This window comes from Ursus maritimus (assembly GCF_017311325.1).
Source record: "Ursus maritimus isolate PB19 chromosome X unlocalized genomic scaffold, ASM1731132v1 scaffold_X1, whole genome shotgun sequence".
In the NCBI taxonomy this organism is placed as follows: domain Eukaryota; kingdom Metazoa; phylum Chordata; class Mammalia; order Carnivora; family Ursidae; genus Ursus; species Ursus maritimus.
In genome coordinates this window covers 83,260,925-83,281,716 of record NW_024423319.1, presented here as the reverse complement: position 1 = coordinate 83,281,716, position 20,792 = coordinate 83,260,925, and the positions used below count along the sequence as shown (strand labels likewise).

At 44.9% G+C, this 20,792-nt stretch overlaps 1 pseudogene; it reads left to right on the top strand.

Annotated features, from left to right (window-relative positions):
* Positions 1-10,580: 10,580 nt before the first annotated feature.
* LOC121103496 lies at positions 10,581-19,893 on the top strand (annotated as a pseudogene).
* The last annotated feature ends 899 nt before the right edge of the window (positions 19,894-20,792 follow it).

Here is a 20,792-nt window from a genome sequence, read left to right as displayed (position 1 = left end):
CACATGTATTCTTGAAAACCCTGAGCCACTGAAGAAAGAAACTGAAGATGACACAAGATACCACGCTCACAGATTCAAAGAAATAATATTGTTAAAATGCTGTGGCAAAAAGCAATCTGCAGATTTAACGTGACCCTATCAAAAGTACCAAGGGCATTTTTCACAGAACTAGAACAAATAATCCTTAAAAATTTATATATACCACAGAACATCTCCAAGAGACAAAGCAATCTTGAGAAAGAACAGTTAGATATCATCATGCTCCCGATTTTAAACTACACTATAACATATTGTAATCAAAACAGTATGGTGCTCAGGGAAAACAGACACATAGATCAGTGGAACAAAACAGAGAACCCAGAAATAACCCATGCCTTATGGTCAAATACTAATCTAGAAAAAAATGGAGGCAAGAATATAACAATGCAGCAGTGATGTCTCTTAAATGGGTGCTACATGCAAAAATGGGCAGCTACGCAGAAAAGAATGAAACTTTCATAGACCATATACAAAAATAAGCTCAGTGCCTGGGGAACGAGATTATTCACTCTTCTTGAGTGCATGCCTGAGAGGTAGCACTCATGGAGATGCCTCTGAACTAAGCAGCTGGCCAGCGCCATTTTCTCAATTCCCCCGCCCCTCAGCACACAGAGTCGCGGCACAGCATACACCGACACTGCTACCCAACTTGCTTGCTACACTGGGCACCACGCCCTGCACTCAGGTGGAACCTCCCTTCTCAATCAGGTTTGCCTCAGTTCATGGCAGGCCCCTCCCCCAGAAACCAGCACAGCCCGGCCCACGCCACATCTTCCCGACTGTGAGAGTTTATGCAGGGCCTGGGTTCCAGTGGAGGTGCTGACAGGTCTCATTTCACAGCAGACCACAGTACACCTAGTTCAAACTTTTGCCACATTCAGGCCAGGGACCAAACACTGCTCGGCCAGAGAGCTCTTGCAGATGATCTGGCCTGGAAGTGATAGAGCTGCCAAAATGCGGCATATAGCAGAGCACACGCAGCACACACTGGAGCACACTCTGTAGCACCAGGCTCTGGGCACTACATGGGCCTTTCATAAGGTCATTACTTTCAGAATGGCTTCTCTACCGCAAAGAAAAGGCAGAGACTCAGATAAAAATGTGAAGACAAAGGAAATTATCCCAAATCAAAAGAACAAGGCCACAGCCCGAGATCTAATCGAAACATATAACATGCTTGATGGAGAATTTAAAAAGCAACAATCGTAAGAAGACTTGGCTTGATAAAGAATGTGAAATATCGTGCGGACGCTGGCCAGCAGAGGAAAAAAGTTAAAAAGAATCAACAATCAGCAGTGCCTGGGTGGCTCAGAAGGTTAAGTGTCTGCTCTTGTTTGATTTCGCTCAGGTCTTCATCTCAGGTCATGAATTCACCCCCACACTGGGGGTCTACTTAAAAAAAAAAACTGAGCTACAAACAAGATTAGAAACACTGATGTAACGTTGAGGTTAGAAGGAAGCAGAGGAACAATTAGTGACCTAGAAGACAAAGTATTGAAAAAGTAAGTAATGAAGATGAAGAAAAGAGAGAGTAGATGCAACATGAGAACAGACTTAGGAAACTGAGTGACTCCATCAAACATAACAACATTCTGTATTAGGAGTCCCAGAAGCAGAGAAAGTGGGAGGCAGAAAATTTATTTGAGGGAATAATAGCTGAAAACTTCCCTAATCTGGGGGATGGAACAGACATCTAGATCCAAAAGCACAGAGAACTCCCACTGAAATCAACAAAAGCAGGCCAAGACAAAGACATATTGTAATCACATTTTGCAAAAATATACTGATAAAGAAAAACGAAAAGCAGTAAAAACAAAAGAAAGTCCTTATTGTCACCCAGCTGGCTCAGTCAGTAGAGCATGTGACTCTTTATCTCGGATTGTGGGTTTGAGCTCCCACACTGCGTGCAGAGGTGACTTAAAAAAATAAAAATCTAAAAATATCAGTCCTTAATGTACAAGCAAAGCATCCATAAGGCTAGCCGTGAGGATTTTTGCCACAGAAATTTGGCAAGCCAGCAGGAGTGGCACGATATATTCAAAGTGCTGACTGGAAAAAATTCGTACAAGAATACCTATCCAAAGGTAAAAAAGCTATCATTCGTGAATAGAAGCAGAGGCTGGGTGGCACAGCGTTAAGCCGCTCGCCTTCGGCCAGGGCGTGATCCCGGTGACGGCCTGGGACCGAGCCCACATCAGGCTCTTTCTGCTATGAGCCTTTTCCCTCTCCCACTTCCCTGCTTGTGTTCCCCTCTCTCGCTGGTTGCTCCTATCTCTGTCGAATAAATAAATAAAATCTAAAAAAAAAAAAAAAGAATAGAAGGAGAGATAACAAGTTTCCCAAACAAAAACAAAAAAATAAAGTGAGTACGCAACCACTCAAACCTGCCCTGCAAGAAATAATAGTAAAGGGGAGTCTTGAGTGGAAAGTGAAAGACCAAAAGTGACAAAGACAAAGAAAGGAACACAGAAAATCTCCAGAAACAATGACAAACAAGAAATAAACGGCAATAAATACATATCTATCAATAATTGCTCGAACAATGGACTAAATGCTCCAATCAAAGACAGAGTGGTGTCAGATGGATTAAAAAAAAAAGATCCATCTATACGCTGCCTACAAGAGATTCATTTTATTTTTACTTATATTCTTAAGTAATTCTACACCCAATGTGGGGCTCGAACTCACAACCCTGAGATCAAGAGTCACATGACTACTAAGTTCGAGCTAACCAGGCACCCCCTACAAGAGAATCATTTTTAGACCCAAAATAATACACAGATTGAAAGTGAAGGGATAGAGAAAATAATCATGCAAATGGATGTCAAAAGAAAGCCAGAGAACTCCTTATGTTGGACAAACTAGACTTTAAAACAAAGACTGTAACAAGAGATGAAGAAGTGTACTGTATCATAATAAAGGGGACACCAACAAGAAGATATAACAATTTAAAGTATTTATGCACCCCACCTGGGAGTTCCAAATATATAAAACAACTAATAACAAACATAAAAACTAATTGATAATAATACAATAATAATAGAGGATATTATCAATACCCCACTTACATCAAGGGACAGAAAATAAACAAGGAAACAAACGACTTTGAATGACACACATTGGACCAGATGGTCTTACAGATATATTCAGATCTCAAACAGCAGAATACACATTCTTTCAAGTACACATGGGATATTCTCCAGAATAGATCACAGATTAAGTCACAAAACGGGTCTCAACAAATACAAAAAGATTGAAGTCATACCAGGCACCTTCTCTGACCACAACGTTATGAACTTAAAGTCAACCACAAGAAAATCTGGAAAGACCACAAATACACGGAGGTTAAACAATATGCTACTGAACAGTGAATGGGTCAGCCAGAAATCAAAGAAGAAATAAAAATACAGAAACAAATGAAAATTAAAACACAATGGTTCAAACCTCTGGAATGCAGCAAAAAGCAGACCTAAGAGGAAGTATATGTACTAAATACAAGCCTTTCAAGAAGAAAAAAATCTCAAATAAACAACCTAACCTTACATCTAAAGAATAGGTAAAAACAACAAATGAAGCCCAAAGCCAGCAGAAAGAAGGAAATACGAAGATTAGAGGGAGAAATAATACAGACATTTTTCAAAAACAGAAATCAATGAAACCAGGGAGTGGTTCTTTGAAAAATTAATGTGGAGGGGCGCCTGGTATTCAGCCAGTTACATCTGCTTTTCGGCTCAGGTCATGATCTCGGAGGTCCCCGGATCGAGTCTCGTTGCCTCCCTGCTCAGCAGGGAGTCTGCTTCTCCTTCCTCACCCCCTTTTCCTCTGTGCTCTCCCTCAAATAAATAAATAAAATCTTATAAAAATTAATAAAATTGATAAACTTCTAGCCAGACTTCACAAAAAGAAAAAAAGACCCAAATAAACAAAATCACAAATGAGAGAAATAACACCAACACCACAGAAATACAAACAATTTTAAGAGAATATTATGAAAAACTATATGCCAACAAACTGGACATCCTGGAAGAAATGGGTAAATTCCTACAAACCTACAACCTACCAAACCTGAAAAAGGAATAGAAAACTCCTGAACAGACCCATAACCAGCAAGGAAAGTGAACGCAATCAAAAACTCCCAACAGAAGTCCAGAGTCAGCAGCACATACACTAAGAAAACTCCAGGGCCAGCTGGCTTCACAGGCAAATTCTACCAAACATTTAAAGAAGAGTTAACACCTATTCTTCTCAAACTATTCAAAATATAGAAAAGGAAGGAAAACTTCCACATTCATTCTATGAAGGCAGATGACATGATACTGCACATAGAAAACCCGAAAAGAGGGCGCCCCCGGGTGGCTCTCTCTTGTTAAGACGCCGTTTCAGGGCATGAGATCCCATCCTGGGATCAAGCCCCACGTCAGGCTCTCCCTGCTTGCTGGGAAGCCTGCTTCTTCCTCTCCACTTCCCTGCGTGTGTTCCCTCTCTCTCTGGCTGCTCCTCTGTCAAATAAATAAATAAAATCTTAAAAAAAAAAAAAAAAAGAAAAGAAAACCCAAAAAGATTCTACCAAAAACTTCTAGAACTGATATGCAATTCAGTAAAGTCATTAGATACAAAATCAATGTACACACAAAAAGCTGCTGCATTTCTATATACCAATGATGAAGCAGCAGAAAGCGGAAAAATTAAGGAATCAATCCCAGGGGCACCTGGGTGTCTCAGCAAGCTAGCATCTGCCTTTCAGCTTCAGTCATGATCCCAGGGTCCTGGGATCGAAGCCTGGCATCAGGCTCCCTGTTCAATGGGCAGCCTGCTTCTCCCTCTCCACCACTTGCTCTCCCACTTCTCTCTCAAATAAATAAATAATATCTTAAAAAAGAAATCAATCGCATTTACAATTGCACCAAAACCAGTAAGATACCTGGGAATAAACCAAGCCAAGGAGATGAAAGACCTGAACTCTGAAAACTAAAACACTGATAAAAGAAATTGAAGATGACACAAAGAAATGGAAAGACAGGGGTGGCTCAGTCTGCCAAGCATCAGACTCTGATTTCAGCTCAGGCTCATGATCTTGAGGTCCTGAGATCAAGCCCTGCATTAGCTTCAGGCTCAGCATGGAGTCTGCTTGAGATTCTCTCTCTCTCTTCCTCTCCCCTGACCCTCCTCGCCCATTCTCTTCTCTCTCTCTCCCTCCTCCTTCTCAGTGTGAAATAAATTAAATAAAAATCTTTAAAAAAATGGAAAGACATTCAGTGCTCACTGATTGGAAGAGCAATTATTAAAAATGTCTCTACTACCCAAAGCTCAATCTACACAGCACAAAATCCCTATCAAAATACCAATAGCATTTTTCACAGAGCTAGAACAAACAACCCTTAAAATTTGTATGGAACCACAAAGATCCCAAATGGCCAAAGCAACCCTGAAAAGAAAAGTAAAGCTGGAGGCATCACAATTCCAGACTTCGAGTTACATTATGTGCTGCGGTAATCAAAACAGTGTGGTACGGCACAAAAACAGACACTAAGAAATGAATGAAATGAATCCATAACTACATGGTCAATTAATCTTGGACAAAGCAGGAAAGAATATCCAGTGGGAAAGAATCTCTCTTCAACAAATGGTGTTGGGAAAAATGGACAGCAACATGCAAAAAATGAAACTGGACCATTTTACACCATAGACAAAAATAAATTCAATGCATGAAAAGACTCCAAATGTGAGGCATGAAAACCATAAAAATCGTGAACAGAACACCAACAGTATTTTTGGACACATGGGCAGAAGTATCTTCTTTTCTAGATATGTCTTCCCGAGGCAAAACAAAAGCAAAATAAACTATGGGACTTCATCAAAGTAAAAAGGCTGCTGCACAGGAAGGAAACAATCAACCAAACTAAAAAAGCAGCCGACTGAATGGGAGCAGATATTTGCAAATGACATATCCGATAAAGGGTTAGTATCCAAAACATCTAGCCAACTACTTAAAACTCAACACCCCAAAAACAAATAATCCAATTAAAAATGGACAGAAGGGGTGCCTGCGGCACAGTTTGTTAACAGTCTGACTCTTTGAGCCGTTCAGGTTGTGATCTCAGGGTCGTGAGATCGAGCCCCACATCAGGCTCTGTGCTCAGCATGGAGCGCTCCAAGTGGGGATTTTCTCCTCTCCTCTCAAATAAATCTTTTTTTAAAAATGGGCAGAAGACATGAATAGACATTTTTCCAAAGAAGACATCCAGATGGCCAACAGACACATGAAAGATGCTCAACATCACTCAGCATTCAGAAATGCAAATCAAACTACAACGAAGTTATCACCTCACACCTGTCAGAATGGCTAAAATCAACAACATAAGAAACAACAGATGTTGGCGAGGATGTGGGAGAAAGGGGAATCCTCTTGCACTGTTGGTGGGAATGCAAACTGGTGCAGCCACCGCGAAAACAGTATGGAGGTTCCTTAAAAAAGTTAAAACAGAGCTACCCTATGATCCAGCAATCACACTACTAGGTATTTACCCAAAGAATACGAATACTAATTCAAAAGGATACATGCATGCACCCAACATATTAACAGCAGCATTATCTATAATAGCCACAAATTATGAAAACAGCTATGTTAACTGAATTTAAATAAAAGCATAAAAAAAAGACAGCATGGGACTGGCAAAGGGTTAGATATATAGATCAACAGAACAGAGAGTCCACAAATAGGGGCTTCCGACTGATTTATGACTCCAACCTGCAAAAGCAATTAAAAGAGAAAACCCCCTTCAACAAATGGGGTTGGAACAAAATGGAATTCCATATGCAAAAATAATAATCCTCAACCCAATCCCTCTCACCCCCACATGTACCACGCAAAGATGGGGTGCCTGCGGCTCAGAGTTAAGCATCTGCCTTCTTCGTCGACGTGATCCCGGCGTTATATCGAAGCCTCCACATCATCAGGCTCTCCTTGCTGGGAGCCTGCTTCTTCCTCTCCCACTCCCCCGCTTGGTGTTCCCCTCTCTCACTGGCTATTGCTCCTATCTCTGTTGAATAAATAAAATCTTAAAAAAGAGGGTTTAGAAAGTAGTTTTACTCATAATTGCCAAAAACCGAAATGTATTCCAATGTCTTTCAACAGGAGAATGAGGGATAAGCTGTGGTACATCAGTACCATGGAAATACCACCCAGCAATAAAGAACTGACACACACAGCTTGTCTGGATTCTCCAGGGAATTATACTGAGTAAAAATATCCTCAGTTTCAAAGGTCACATACCTATGATTTTCATTTTTATCACATTCTGGAAATGACAAAATTCGAAATGGAGAATGGTAATTCTGTGGAGTCTAAGAATGGGAGGATTGGAGAAAAGTGATGTATTTGGCCATAAAGGGCAACATAAGAGATCCTGCAGTCCTGGAACTGTGTCTTGACCGTAGTAAAGTCAACATCCTGGCTTCCACCACGACATTATACTATAGCTTTGTAAGATGTACTATTGGGGAAACAGTAAAGGATAGACAGGATCTCTCTGTATTATTTTTTAAAATTAAATGTCAATCAAGTAAAAGGTTACATACCATATGATTCTTTATATGACATTTCTCTCCTGAAACAATAAAACTGTGGTGACACAGAACAGATCTGTGGTTGCCTGAGGTTGCTGGGGAAGGACGGAACCATGTGCAGCATAAGGCTTATTTGGCCTGATGAAACTATATCCCATAGATTAGTCACACCACCGATTCGTGAAATACCTTCATTCCAGCACTGACTTTCAACAATGCCAAATGTGATCACATTTATTGTACTGGGCAACAACAAAAATCAATATTACTGCACACTAATTTAAAAAAAATTAGCAAAGAAAAAGATGGTTGGCTGTGAGCATCTGCAGGACTCCGTCTCTTGGCCAAATGAGAATCCAAAGTCTGACTGATAAAATACTGAAAATGATTTCAAGAAAAGCAAAGTTCCCATTTCATTCTTAAATTACACCTTGACATTATGTCTCCAGCTCGCTGAGAAATGCCATAAGAAATATCAGCAGCAGGGACTGCATTTCTTATCACCAGGCTGTGGTTGAAGACAATTCCACCATCTACATCAAGACTCAGAAAAGAATGCCGCAGAAGGCAATTACGGAAACCTTACTTCCCTGAGGACTTGGGGTGTTTCTCCCGATGAGTAAGGTGAGCCAGCTTCCTAATTAAGTTCCCCTCTAGCAGCCAGAGGCTTGAGACAAATCTGTAAGTCAATGTTAGTATCTGTCACACCCTAAGTCCCTCTCCACATGCCTACATTCTAATCCTTGGCTCCTGCTCCTCCTGCCCCCTCATTTTCTCTGATCCTAATGCTTATTTACAAACAAGTTCCTATTTCATGTCAGAAATTCCTACATAGCTCATCACATCCATGGTAAAAAAAAAAAAAAAGAGGAAGGAACAGACCACGCATTCTGGCCTGCTTGGCCATTTCCCTGCTCTTCTTGGGAAAAGGCAGAGGAAGGCTGAGCTGGAAGAATGGAGAAGTGTACAGCATATGAGAGAACCCATCGTAGGCTTATCTGCCCAGAATTACCTCGCCTAGAACTCCCTCACATGTTGGGCATGAGGCCACTCTGTAGTTTGGGCAACCGTGTAGTCTTAACAACCACCTGTGACTTCCTTGACTTCCTCACCTTTAAAGCATGTAACGCAAAAATGTTTTTTTTTTTTCTATATATACTTGTGTACTGACCCAGAAATTGTATTTTTCAGGGCATTTTCCTAAATGAAATAATGTACTCCAACATCACAATTCCCCATAAGTAATTCCTCTTCTCTTCATCTCAGCATTGATTTTTATAAATGCCAAAGTTAATTTATATGACTCAAAATAAGAGATTAATAAGGAAATACAAGGGGTGAAATGCTACATAGCTATTAAAAACATTGCTGTATGGAACTGTGTGCTTTAGTATCTGTGTACTCTTTTCTGCACATATATCTGAATTAAGTTTTTAAAAATGTCACAGGATACTAAGCTGAATCCAGTAAACTTAAATGAAAAAGGTAGGTTATAAAACTGCAGGAACCCATTTCAAACTATATGTTTAAGGTTTAAAAACGCACACCCCCTCATACACACACTAAAAACCGTCTAAGAAGGGATGTTTAAATGGGGGCGATAAAAACAATTCTTATGATTTTTCCCTCTTTTTAATTAATCTTGTAATTCAAATGTGCTACTATTGTTAAACGCCAAGAAAAGCCGGAACTTTTAAAACCATCATCCTCCCGCCCGACAACCCCCCCAGACCCCCGCAGCACCAGGTAATTTCTCGGTTTCACCCCACCCCCAAGCCCCAAGCCCCAAGCTCTGAGGTGAGTCCTCCAGGTGCCTCTTCCTGGGGCCGGCTTCAAGCAGGGAGCCAGAAGGAAGCCTTTCGGGTGCAGATCACTCCTCGGCTGGAACATTCACACCAGGCCCTACCTTTGGGGCGCGTGGGCAAGGGGAGAGGGGGCACAGGGAGAGGTGGGGCGCGCCTCAAGAAGGGGCCTGAGGAGTGCATGAACCCTTAGCGCAGGCTGCTGGAAAATGTGTAAAAGTCAACGCTTAACAAGCCCCATTCAACCCTGACTAGCCCCACATAACTTGTCCACCATCGTGCCCAGAGACCTTCATTACGCCTCCGGTCTCCCCGTATCACTACCCACAACTCCCCACACATCAATGACCCCCACCCTCCTCCTTCGCCTCGTGTTCCCCCCCAGAAGTCCCCATCACTCAGCCCATCACCCTAGCACTCGTTCTTTCTCAACCCCTCTCTCTCTCTCTCTCTCTGTCTCTCACCCCTCGACAATAGATTTTCTGCTCACGTGAGAGGAGCATCAGTGCAAGAACTACCCCCAGCTAACTTCCCGCTTTCGGGATCCTCGGGCTCCGCAGCAGGTGTGCGCACGCCTCGCGCTTGGCGTCCGCCAATAGTCAACACCAGGCCCCTCCCGCCCCCTCCCGCCGGCTCCCACAAGCAGCGAATTCTTATGGGAAGGCTTGCGGCTTTGCGCGAGGGTGTCCTTTGGCAGCTTGGCGATGGCCGCACCCACCGGGGCTCTACACCTCGAGGGCTGCCGTGGAGAGCAGTAAGTTTACTTTGTTTTGGTGGAGGCATCATTCCCGAGACTGAAACCATTTTCCTTATGGCGGGGAGGGGAACTCGGCTCAACTGGAGGAAAATTCTGGCAGGCCGGAATTTGGTGTCTGAAGCCGAAGGGGCAGCATCGGGTTTACAGGTGTAATTGAATAGGAAGACGGATGCGTGGCAGAATCGCTCCTCGGCGCGCACAAAGGCTGGAGGAGGCCACACTGGCTCCATCCAGTGGTTAGAGCTGGGAGTTTTGAAGGACGGCATACAGACAGGCTGGCTGATAAACGGCGACCTAGGGACGCGCACACCCCGAGGTGAAGGGAATGCTAAGCCGAAGTGCTGCTTTCTCTGGATGGGAACGAAATCCTTTCGTCGGAGGTGTCAATTTTGCTTGACCAAAAGCGAGCCGGCCATATGAATAGCCGAAGCAAAGAGCTTTCTGGTGGAGTCGCGCACGGCTGTTGCAAAGGCTCCGGAAGCGAGACCCACTGGTGTGTTGGAGGAATGCAAAACTGGCAGTGTGTTGGGAGCGTAGGAGGTGTGAGGTACAGGAGAGGTAGGTGGGGCCAGATGCCGTAGGCCTCTGCCAGAGTTCATGCTTCATTCTAGACAGAACGGGAAGCCATAAGAGGATACAAGATTTGTTTTTAAAGACCATCGCGCTATGCCCCGCATTTCCTTACTGCGAGCCTTGCAATCACTAGAACATGAGCTTCACGGGGATTTGCTTACACCTCCTGTATGACAGACAGTACTCTGCATTGGAATATAGCAAGTGAAAAAGACAGAACCAAACAAACATAATGGAGACAGCTCTTTGGTTTCAAACCCCCCAACTCATCAGCTTTTGTAACCAAGAGCAGAACTCTTCTAAGTGCTGCTTCTCATCTATAAAAAGTCGACGACAGACAAATGAACCGATAATTGTAAAAGATGAACGCTAAGGTCATACCGCGCTACATGTTTTAGTATTGTTATTTTTTTTTAAGATTTTTATTTATTTATTCGACAGAGACAGCCAGCGTAGAGGGAACACAAGTAGGGGGAGTGGGAGAGGGGAAGAAGCAGGCTCATAGCGGAGGAGCCTGATGTGGGGCTCGATCCCAGAACGCCAAGATCACACCCCTGAGCCGAGCAGACGCTTTGAATCGCAGCTGCCAGGTGCCCCTACATTTAAATACTAAAATTAGGCATGTATAGGTACTAAGGTTTTTAATAAAAGGAAAAACAAAGATAACCTGCAGGCTGCTTTGGAGAACAGACTACAGAGGGCAAGTGGGGAATCCAGGAAAACAGTGTGGCTTCTGCCAACAGGCCCAGTAAGTGATAATGGGGAGCCTCGCACCTGGGTCAGTATCTTTCTGTGTGCCATACAATCGTGGGTGAAGTACATGATATGATCACCTGCCTCACGCAGTCCCCACCACCTGTGAACAGTCCCATGGCCTGCACTTAAGTCAGAGGAGGAAACTGAACCTAAGGTGAGACTAAGTAACTCTGCCCAAGGTCACGGCCAGTGCTCCCAAGGTTGGATCCTTAACTTCTACCCAATAATATGTTCTTTCTTTTGTTTATTCTCATCATCCCACAGAACTTCCAGAAAGTATCTGTGCAGTTCATCCCAGAACCATTAAAAACTAGCCAAAGAATGTTTTTACCAGAAATCTAGATGGAGCTTCTTGGCAGACAAAAAGCAAAGAGAGAGAAAACAGAGAGGAATAGCTCCTATCTCTTGCTCCCGAGGGATCAGCACTTCTTGGGTACAAAACATGTCGTTCTCGAATGCATTAGAAGGTGGCAATAGGGAAGGGCCAGCCCAGCCTGGCCTCTTCCATATTAAACATCATTCCCACCAACTTGTACACACACACCCTGTGTGTAGAGAGAATCCTTTAGGTTGGTGGGTATTGGGGGTACAGTGATGGCCAGCCCCGAAATGTCCCTGAGCCAGGATATGGACCCCCTCAAAAGCTGTCCCAGGATCTCACAGTGCACATCCACAAGCTACGTGAGGCCAGCCTTTCATGCTGAAGGGGACTCCCACTCTGTCTCTGGGCATCCTCTGCCATTAGTTCGCGGGTGCCTCCTCATACAATGGTCTAAGCAGCAGGTAGCTAGGTGAAGGGGTATGGGGAAGCAGACAGCAGCTGGCCCCACCACAGAGTTCACGATGTGACACTCCCACCCAAAGGTCCCCCACCTCACCAGTGAGTCATCACAATTGCTCTCAAGATACATTTCATCAAGGGGTGTCTGGCTGGCCCAGTCAGTAGAGCATGTGACTCTGGACTTTAGGGTCATATGAGTCTGCTTCCACATTGGGTGTAGAGCTCACTTTTAAAAATAAAAGATACATTTCATCAAAACCATGGAAGTGTGTGGCCAATTGTGAGCAGTGATTTGGGACCATAAGGTAGCAGGCTTGTCAGAGCACAGCACACGAGCCACTTTTCTCTGGTGACCTTGAAGCTGGCGTGCTAGCCTTGAACTACCTTGCTCAAGGAGAATCTCCCTTCCATTCTTTGAAGCCACTGGTATTTGTAGTATATACCACCACTGGTATATGAATCCTGAACAATGTCAGGACTTTTTCTGTCTTGGCCAATGCGAAAGTGTCACAAATGGGAGACGATGGGACTGGCTGAGTGCAGATGAATAATGGCGAATGAAGGGACAGATTGGGAGGAATGGGAGCAAGGAGACAGAGGGTGATGGGAGGGAATGAAAGTGGGAAAGTGGAGAAGGAGAGTGGGTGGTGTGGAGCCGCACTAGGGAATCACCATGCAATTTTGAATTAGTTGGAGATGATGGGTGAGACTGGAGTAAGTGATGGGAAAATGAGGCATGGGCTAAAGTGACCAAAAGCGAAAGTGTTGGTGACTGAGTGAATGGAACAATTCAAGACGGTGAACATGAATGGAGTTGGATAAAGCAGGAGAGGTAAGTTGTTTTGAGAACTAAGGACCAGAGTGCAAATAAACGATGGTTTATGGGGCATGTTAAGAGAGAGAGGTGAATTTAGGGAGCATGGAATCCGGGGTAATGTGGGGGCATAGAGGGAATGGGGAGCACAAGGGACAGAGAAGAGGGATTCAAAAAAATATATAGGAATGTGAATACGCGGAATCAGTTGAGTTGGACTACGACACTCTGAGGGAGTATAGAGGTGAATGAGGGGCAGACTTGGGAGCTAGATAGCTGTGGACTCAGGAGTGTCCAGGGATCCCAGTAGCAATCAGCCCAGGTGAAGGAGCCGCGTGTGCACTAACGGAGCTAATGTTGGGCACAGTGAGAGGAATAGAAGCAAAGAGAAGGTGGTGAGTCACTGTGGGTATTGTGAGCCAAAGGGAAAGACTAGCTGGGTCACATGGCCCCCAAGTGAATAAAGTGGGGGAACATGGGGCCCAGTGTTAGCAAAAAAGTGGTGAATTCAAGGCAGAGTGTGACTCAATGAAGGTACTATGGGGCAGAATGGAAACAACTAGACATGAGATCAGGTGCAGAACAGAGTGGTAAGCTGAACAGGGGTTACATTGGAAATGAATTTCAATGAATGAGATTAGTCTTCAATGAATGAGAGGCAGAGTGGAAAGTAAATGAGTCAGTGAAGAGAAAGTGAGGCATGGGGCTGAGCAGGCAGAGAGATGAGACTCTGGGGTAGGTGAATTTTTTGAACTCTGTTTGGGAGGAATACAGGGAATGGGGGTAAATGTGGGAGCAGTTGGAGAATAAAGATGAAGAAGGCAGAAAGAGAGTGAATGAGGGAGAGAATGAGGCCCAGAGTCCATGAACCGAGCTGAAGGGTGGGCCACTGCAGTGAGAGAATGGGAGTCACTTCTTGCGGTGTCAAGAAGCAGAGGGGAAAGTGGAAACTGAGAGTCTGAGAGTGAACGGAGGTGAAGGGAATAGCATGTGAGAGAACTGGGGCCATGTAGGGAGAGTGGTTAAGGAATTGTGGCAATATGAGGCCCAGCGTGAATGAAGGGTAGTGGATGAGAGGCAGCGTAAGTGAATGGGGGTGCTGAAAGCTGGAACAAGAATGGAGGGGGAACAGTAGTAGAGGGCGCTTCTCTCTGTGTCACGTGTCATGTGTAATATGTGATGGAGGGCAGAGTGTGACTGAATGGGGCAAACGGGGCCCGATTCCAGGAAACTGTGGAACAGTATCGTAGGGTGAAGTGAAGGAGGTGCCAAGAATGGGTCAATGGAGGTAACAAGGGGCAGAAGGCGAAAGTGATGGTGGCCATATTGTGCAGAGTGAGAAATCGCGGTGGTAGTAGGCACAGTGTAGTGAACAGAGCTGACCGCTGAGCAGAGTGGGAATGGAGGGCGAGGGGCAGAGTGAGTGGACATGGAGGGAACCAAGTGGTACAGCATGATTAAAACCAGTGGAGTGGCACCGTGTCAAGGGAAGTGGGGGAATGTGGGCTGATCGTGAGGCCCAGGGCCTGAGTCCTGTCTGGGTCCCTGTACCCAGCCCCTCTTCCTGCATCTCTTTCTGACATTTCAGGTTTCTCCCTAGTTTTTGCCTCCCGCCATCTTTTTGTGTGCATAGGTCGGGGCATCTTTCTTCTTCCTTGTGTGTCCATCTGTAACAGAGGTGGAAAGATAGTGAGGTGTCCAGCCCTCTGGCTTCCGTGTCTGGCAGAATCTATTACATGGTATTTGCCTCATAGAGCCTGAGTTCCAGAAGGTTCTGAAGAGGGCGGCGTGATGGAGCTACAAAGAGTTGGCTAGGAGGGCCTATGGGTGTTATGCAGACCTGTCACTGTGGCGGTGACCTTCATTACTGATGGTCGCCATCGTGGATGCAAAGATCCACGAACGCTGTGAACTGGCAATGAAGCTGGAGAGAAAGGGCCTCAATGGCTTCAAGGGCTACAGCATTGGAGACCGTAGACCTCAGTGCCTAAGTCCCACCCACAGCCTGCTGTCCACCACAATCAGACCTGGAGCCCCTCCTTCTCATTTATCACCTCCCCCAGGCCAGACATGATCCTCGGCCATCCCCGACTGACTTTACTCTAAACCTTACTTCCTTCATCAATGCCTTCACAACCATCACTCACTACCATCAAAGTCACGAGTACTCTCACCCGTGGCCATCACCACAGCTCACCAGAATCACCTCGCCAACATCAACACCACCAGCAAACCAAGATCATCACCCCACAACTGAGACAACCTCATCCCCATGTCCCCCCTCCTCATCCTACCATCCCCTAGTCCCAGGACTCATGGCGAATTTACTCCACTCCTTCTCCCCGCTGCCCCAGGGCTCTCCTGCATGGCACACCCAAGTGAGAGTGGCTTTGACACCTCCTGACCACAACCCGACGGCAGGCAGCTGACACGGCATTTTCCAGCTGAACTCCGCCTGGTGGTGTGACAATGGTGTGCCACACTCACCCAGAACCTCTGTCACATGGAGGTCGAGGTGAGCAGCACTGGGGGAGCGCTAAAGCCCTGCCTTCACCCCCACAGCCTAACACACACAGAGTAAGGTTGCCATAACCTCCAGTAATGCTAGAAAATGATAGGGAAAGGGAGCACAGTGCCTGGGCTGCTAGAGACACCATCCCGTGGTTCCACGAACTATGCTGAGATGTGGTCCAGGTCAGAGGTCGTGAGCTTGGCCACTGAGAATGGAGGCTGCAGGTTTTTTTTTCCCAGAAAACAGGAAAACTTAGCTCCATGTGGAATACAGGGGAGATTGTCCCGATTTGGGGTTGAGGTGGTTCAGGCCCTGAGGGAAGAAACACATATCTGCTCAGGAACAGAAATAAGGTATATCTGTGCAGAAAGGAGAGAGTTTCCAGACAAGAGTGTGGTAGTATTGAGGACAAAAATTTAATAGCGGTAGTCTGTGGCTGGCCAAAAAATGGCTTTTTTGAGGTTGTCCAAGACAGACCAAAATGGGGACTGAGGTTATTAGGGGCCAGGCCAAATGGAGGTTGAGGTTGTCCAAGTCCTGCTACAGTAACAGAAGAGGTTACCCAGGATTGGCCAGCTTGCAGTAGGTGAGGTTGTCCACCCACTCAGCCACCACCACAGAGGTTGAAGCTATCTAGGACAGGGTAACATGAGTAGTGGGTTTCTCAAGACTAGCTAAAATAAAGGTTAAGAATGTTCACTTGAGTCAACATGGAAGTTGAGGTGGTCCAGATCAGCTGTAATGGAAGTTGAGGTCCCGGAATGGTCAACATGGAGGTTGGAATTATTATAACTAGTCAAAATAGCAATTGAGGTTGTCCAGACTGGTCAACAGGGTGTTGGAGATCATTAAGCAGTCGAAGCGCTATAGTGAAGGTCACCCTGTTGAGCAGGGTAGGATCATCATCTAGAACCAAGCACCATGATGACGGAGGATGAATGGAATTCGTCAGCATGGAGATTGAGGTCATTTAACCAAAGCGCAGTTGAAGTTGGCTATCCAAGACCTGACAACATAGTGTTTGAAGTCATGAAGACTGATCAACCTTGCAGCTCAGTAGCTCCCAACCAGCCAACACATGGTGGTTAAGGTGATCGTGACCAGCTGCCATTGCAGTTGAGATCATCCATAACCACACACAAAAATTACAGTTGACGCCACATCCAGAACTTGGCCAACATAAAGTTTGAGGTTGTTAGTCAGGCAGTATGATGGTTGAGGACATAACCAGACAATATGACCGCCAAGATCATCCAGGATCCATCAATGTGAGTTATGGAACCAGCCAACATGGCAGTTGAGGCTACTCATAACCAGCTGACAAGTGAATCAAGGTCACCTAGAATCAGTCAATGTAGTGGTTGAAGCACCAGGCTCCAAAGAATCCATAACCCCAAGCCCACCATATTGCGTCACCTCTCCTGTCCCCACGCACCAGATCACTATGTCCCTCTTCCTCCTCCCAGACCGCTCTCAACCCCCATATTCTGGATGATATCTTGTGTGCCAGGCAGGTGGTATCCTCGAGAATGGTATGACTGCTTGCAAGTTCATAGGTGTGGTGCCACCGCTGGGTAAAGGACATGGCACTGCCACCCTATCAACCTACCCACCTCACCCCTCTCTTCCCTCCTTTCAGGATTCATGGATCCGGCACTGTTCTGGCCATGATTTTTATCCCGAATGGCTCAAGGGGATGCAATATGCACGCCAAACCTGATGCCAAGAAAATTAATACCATGACTCAGTTTCCCAGAAGTAGAGAGATTTTTCTTCCTTTTCTTTTCTTTCTTCCTCGTGATTTAATAAATAAAAAGGATGGTATCTATAAACAATGCAAGAGTCCTCTAATGCCTAACTCTCTTCATTTTTCCAATGACTGGAGGTACCTATATTTTCTAATCACTGCCCGCATACATTCAAAGCTCTGATCAGGGACACCATATCGCTTGGGTGAAGGTAAGAGCATAGCTTCTCCTGGGTTCACAAATACTATCTCTACCACTTAGAGCTGTGTTGTATTGGGCAAGGCATTTAAATTCTCTGTGCCTCAGTTTCCTCGTTGGCAAAGTGAGGATGATAACGGTAGCAACTACTTCATGGGATCATTGGGAGAATTAAATGAATGAATGTTTGGAAAGCACATAAAGTGCTTGGTCCACAAGGCAGTTATTGGTCTGGAGAGAAGGGTGGGAATGAGGGGCTATGAAAATTGGCTCTCCCCTTAAAAGCATCACTCTTCGTAGAAGTCACTACTAATTAAGGTAGATACAGTCTCTCCAGGGAAAATAAGATTGGTTTCGAAGCACAGGAGACTCAGTGGGAATTAAAGTGTTCACATTCTCCCACATCGTCCGATGCTCCCTCATCCCACCACTCCTATCTCACTTTCAAATGACACAATGCAGAATTTTGCCAGGAATTCAATGGATGCACAGGGTAGTCTTCTTTTACAGAATGCCTGATTTGTCTGTGTCTTTAAGCAGAGAATTTAGAATTGAAACTCTGCCATTCTTTCTTTCTACTGACCCATCAGAAGCAGCCATCCCTGTGAGGAAGCAGTCCCTCATGTCTTTTCGTACTTTTGGTTGGGTCACCTACCCAAAGCCTTGTTTTCAATGTTTACTTCATCCAAGGAAGCACAGATGATCATTAAGGCAGATATCCACCAATGAGAATGACCGAGCCCCTTCCTCGCCAATTTGATTTCTCCCGCTCAGCCCCAACCACTAGATTTGGCCAAATTTCACACTTCCCTGGGGATCTATAAAGGGTGCCATCACTCTGGGTACTGATTTCTGTATTCATCAAAAAGCAGCAAAATAAAACTCTGCTGAATCCAAGTAAAAAGTAGACTCCCAAAATCCTATCAGGTAGTTTCACAGCATCTGGGAAGACTGCACTATCAAGCCTGAGAGGGGCAAGGTCCACCCATAGAAACAAAAGCCAAAATCCTGACTATACTTTGGGTCGGTTGGGCGCCTACCTTCGGCTCGGCCATGATCCCCGGTCCCGGGATCGAGCCTCCGCACTGGGCTCCTTGCTCACTGGGAAGCTCAGCTCCCTCCCTGCTCGCCACTTCCCCCGCTTGTGTGCTCTCTCTCAAATAGAAGAGCCTCTTCAGGAAGGCTGAAAATGGGTGCCTGGGTGGCTCAGTCGGTTAGGCATACCACTCTTGGTTTCAGCTCAGTCATGATTCACCCCACGCCGGGCTCACACCGAGCATGGAGCCTACTTGGGATTCTCTCCTCCCTCTGCCCGCCCCAACCGGCTCATGCATGCATGCTCTCTCTCTCAAACAAAAAAGGAAGGCTGAAAAACAACTGAGGTGACCAAGAGAATAAGCAGAAGGACGAGGCAGATTGTAACCTAGGTCCTCACTACTAACCCAAGCCATCATGAGACAGCAACCTCACAAAAACTAGCAACTGAGTTAGCAAAAAAAAAAAGTCCCATCCCTCGAGGAAGATATTTCTCAGCTTTTAAAGGTGTCCAGCCCCTCATTCACCACTGGGGTCTTACCAATCTGTCTGTTTCTTATTTACCTGTATAACTCAAACTTGGAACTTATGATCCGGAAGGTCCTCTGTTCTCTCCAAACAGGTCATCACATCGTTTGGTCACAGGATACCCTGTAATGGAAACGATAGATGACTTAGGTGCATCCGCAGGGTTTCACGGCCTCAACATAAGTAGGAAGGTACATTTTAATAAGTATGTAAATTTCACATGAGATGAAAATACAAACACCGTATCCAGCCTTAGAGGATTAGGGATCTTGAATCCTGGAATTTGAGGTCAAAGTATTGAAACACTTCAGAGATGGAAAGCTATCCTATTTGGTGCACTGTGAATTACTCAGGCAAGCCATGCTTCGCCACCTACAGACATCAGATGGCTATAAGCCTGGCATCACAGCTCTGTAAAGTGTCCTCTGAGAAGAAGCCCAGACGATTCCACTTCTCCTGGGTGAAGTCCACAACCACATCCTCAAAATGACACCACCCGTCTCCCTGTCACGGCATCCTTCTACTCAACAAATTGGACAGTGGAAATACACATAGAGAATATACTTTGCTAAAGGAATATTCAGAGAGGCTACTCTTTAATACTTCTCAAAAAGGTTTCTCAGGTATTTTTTCAATATCTCTAGTGAAGGGCTTTTATACTATTATAGAAGTAAAAGAACTCCTACAGATCAAAGATGATGCAAATATAGGCAACACCATAGAAAACCTAGAAAGATTTGGAATGGATATGTCACAAAAGATGATATCCAATAGCAACCTATGAGGGTGCTCGAAGTAGGGGTCACCAGGGAAATACAAATTTAAACCACAGTGAGGCTGGTGATGGGACAGGCTGGTGATGGGTAGTAAGGAGGGCATGTGCATGGTGCACTGGGTGTTATACGCACCAATGAATCATCGAACTTTACGTCAAACGGGATGTGGGGCGCTGCGGCACAGCAGTTAAGCGCCTGCCTTTCGCCTCAGGGCGTGATCCCCGGTTCGGGATCGAGCCCCACATCGGGCTTCTGCTGTGAGCCTGCTTCTTCTCTCCCACTCCCCCTGCTTGTGTTCCCCTCTCTCGCTGGCTGCTCCTACTTCTGTCAAATAAATAAAATCTTTAAAAACAGGGATGTACTGTAAAGGAAATGACTAACATAATATAATAAAAATATTATTATAATAAAAATAAATAAATAAATAAATAAATAAACCACAGTGAGATATCACTATTATATACCAACAGAACTATAAAATAAAAGACCAAAAACCCCAAACGTTGGCGAGGATGTGGAGCAACTGAACTCTCATATGTTGCTGGTGAGAGTAAACTATAAAATAGTACTTGGAAAACATTTCAGCTGAACTCTATTAATGCTGAGAGTGTATACTCTAACCTAGGACCCAAGCAGTCCCAATTCCTACATATATATATCAACAATGGAAACACGTATATATGGTCCAACGGAAATCAAGCCATGTACGAGAATATCCACAGAAGTTATTTGAAATAGCCAAAATGGAGACAGCCACCAGCCGCAGAATGGATAAACAACTGTGATGTATTTATACAACAGAACAGTACACAGTAACGGAAAGAACCAACCGATACACAAGATGACAAGGATGAATTTTCAAACACATCATGATAACTGAAAGAAGCCAGACACAAAAGAACAAGGT